Here is a 3,387-nt window from a genome sequence, read left to right on the forward strand (position 1 = left end):
ACTCACTCATACTTTTTTGTAGCCCTTCAAGTGTATAATTTAGAACTATAAAGCACCTGTATTTACCTGTATTTACATGTATTTACCTGTATTTACCTGTATTTACCTGTATTTACCTGTATTTACATGTATTTACCTGTATTTTCCTGCATTTACCCATATTTACCTGTATTTACCTGTAATTACCTGTATTTACCTGTATTTACCTGTATTTACATGTATTTACCTGTATTTACCTGTATTTACCTGTATTTACCTGTATTTACATGTATTTACCTGTATTTTCCTGTATTTACCCGTATTTACTTGTATTTACCTGTATTTACATGTATTTACCTGTATTTACCTGTATTTACCTGTATTTACCTGTATTTACATGTATTTACCTGTATTTTCCTGTATTTACCCGTATTTACCTGTATTTACCTGTAATTACCTGTATTTACCTGTATTTACCCGTATTTACCTGTATTTACCTGTATTTATCTGTATTTACCTGTATGTACCTGTATTTACCTGTATTTTGGCAAGGGAACTTCGAGATACTCTAATTTACTTTGTTTTAACATTTTTCCAGAGACTTTTTCATAGAAATATCTGAGCATAGAGTTGGTTAGAGTTGATGAGCTATCCGAACCCAAGATATTCTCCAGTCCGGCCTTTCCACCCCCAGATGGAATAGTGGACACAATAGGTATAATTCACGCTAAATCTAAAGGAGATTTTAAGGTTTTTGAATTACTTTATCCTATTTTTATATGCTTTGTGAATTCAAACATCTGTGCATCTTAAAATAGAGATTATAACCCACCAAGGTTATAGTATATATACTTATGTGTTCGCTGAATCTTTGCTAATCGTACAGGCCATGCACTACACTTTCAAAGGGTATGTTACGGTACTTTTGGCACTCGGGACTAACCAGAGTGAAAAGCATTCGGTTTCTTTTATTTGAAATTAAACGTGTTTTTTGTCAATAATTCAATAATCTTTAAACTCACGGATTTATTTATTTTATACCTTTTTATTCAAAACGTATATACGCAAAAAAGTATTTGTGAAAAAAAGATAACAAATTATGTATAATGGGTTAAATGTTGATGGAAAGTCACAGTTTTCTGAAATATTGACATTTTAACAATTCGAAAGAATTCATCAAATGTCGTATTCTTCTCTTTTTGATAATGGAATGTTGCAGATATTTAGTTTTTTAATTAAATGATTATATGGAACTCTTTATAACTGTTCCCGTATATTAATGGCTATTTATTTATTTTCCAAAATACTGAAATTTACGTAATATAGTATAAAACTCATTGAAACATTGTCAAGACGACATTTGATAAATTCTTCCGATGTATTCGTTATTAAGGGGGATCACTGTAGTTAAACTGAGTATGCAGTGTTAACGATAAATTCTTTAGGATTCATTTAATACATATAAAACGTTTCCACGATGTATGATTACTGAGTTTAACTGCATAGTCGACGTTCAAATTCATGAATTCGGGTGAGTACGTTTTCAGGAACGTTTTTTTTTAATTATTAAATAACGACGACGAAAAATAAAGTAGAAATTATACAGTAAACTAATTAGATGTTTATGAACATATTTCTCAAAAGAAATTTGTCAATAAATCAATGCCAGAAATAGAATCAATTATTTCGTTTTCATCATTATATTGAATTTGTTCGCAGATTTCTACAAATTCTTCAAATGTCGTCTTTTCAAGAAAAATTTTAATAAAAATAATAATTGAAGAAGATTACTTATTTTCGATGGTAAGATTAATTTTTTTTCTCAACCTGTTCCTTAACAACTAATTAGTTTACAGTAGAATTTACATTTTTAGTCGTCGTTATTTAATAATTTAAAAACAATTCTGAAAACGTATCTCCCCTCTAGGATTTACAGATCTTTAAAAAGTTTTATTTATCTCAAATGAATCCTAAAGAATTTGTCCACAACACTGCATACTCAGTTCAACTACCTTAAATAGCCGGTCTGTCCCTTTAAGTACCCGGACTCACTACGGAATGATTAATCTAATTTTATTTATTTGTTTCAAGGAGCCGGGGACACGTTTAATGCAACTATTATTGGTTGTATTTCTCAGGGTTGGGAGTTAGATAGATGCCTTCTCTTAGCCTGTCAGGTTGGATTTAATCATTATTCATATCCATACTTACTTTTTTTCACAGAGCAACAAAAGTTATAATATTACAAATTAAAAAACTCTCAGCAATAATTCTGTATTGGAAGAGGGTAATGGCAGTACATTGAACAGGTTGTAAAATGGCAGTGCATTGTACAGGTTGTAAAAATGGCAGTACATTGTACAGGTTGTAAAATGGCAGTACATTGTACAGGTTGTAAAATGGCAGTACATTGTACAGGTTGTAAAATGGCAGTGCATTGTACAGGTTGTAAAATGGCAGTACATTGTACAGTTGTATAAATGGCAGTACATTGTATAGGTTGTATAATGGTAGTACATTTTAAAGGTTGTAAAATGGCAGTACATTGTACAGGTTGTAAAATGGCAGTACATTGTACAGGTTGCCTAGTATATTCTGTGTCAGGAACTGGCCAAAGTTCAAAATCGGACCAAAGAGAAATCTCCAAATACAACAAATGAGATTTTACGATCTGGAATTACAGCGGATTTTAATATTTACATAACTATTAAGCTAAACTCTTAGATACAAAAGTTTCAATTTATATCTAAGTAGTTGTTCTCCGTTTTATTTAAAAGTTTCTTACTCTGAATAAGCTATGCATATATTAAGTATTATATAAAGATGTATAAACTATGTATGAAGGTTGCTGGGAGGAAGGTTGGTATCAGAGGATTCAAGGGTTTACGAGAACTCACTCCATCCGTCCTGAGAAATTAGAATCCGTCCTGAGAAACTCCAAGCTTTTGTAACATTTAGAATTATAAAGAATCATTTGAGATGTAATTAATAAATATCATATTTTATAAAAAAATAAGACAGGAAGTTTGTAGGAGGAATGTACAGGGTGTCCCAAAAAACATGGGAATTCAGTAACGAATTCGATATCGTCTTTGTTATGAATTAGCATTGTAATACCTAATTTCAAAAGCTATAATATTATTATGTCTGCTAGAGTTTATTTTATAAAAAGGGTAAAAAACTGTGAAGATTTGTCTATAATGTCTCCGCAAGATGTACAGTGAAGATGGACAAGTTTACTCTGTTTGTATACTGTAATTTTCTTGTTTTACAAATTACAACCGTATGCAGTCAAAACATTAACAAACAAAATGTGAACATACGGGGTGTCCCACGAAACATGTCAGTTTGTGAATTAGTTTAGAATGTCTTCCTCCATAATATGTTGAGTTGTTTGATACCAAAGAC

At 30.9% G+C, this 3,387-nt stretch overlaps 1 long non-coding RNA gene across 1 annotated transcript; it reads left to right on the plus strand.

Moving 5' to 3' along the window:
* The first annotated feature begins 524 nt into the window (after nucleotides 1-524).
* LOC111717655 (uncharacterized) lies at nucleotides 525-2,995 on the plus strand. Its single transcript, XR_002768863.1, has 3 exons — nucleotides 525-694; nucleotides 2,071-2,156; nucleotides 2,824-2,995. It is a non-coding gene; the product is annotated as an uncharacterized LOC111717655 (long non-coding RNA).
* Nucleotides 2,996-3,387: the final 392 nt, after the last annotated feature.

This window comes from Eurytemora carolleeae, unplaced genomic scaffold (genome assembly GCF_000591075.1).
Source record: "Eurytemora carolleeae unplaced genomic scaffold, Eaff_2.0 scaffold2951, whole genome shotgun sequence".
Classification (NCBI taxonomy): domain Eukaryota; kingdom Metazoa; phylum Arthropoda; class Copepoda; order Calanoida; family Temoridae; genus Eurytemora; species Eurytemora carolleeae.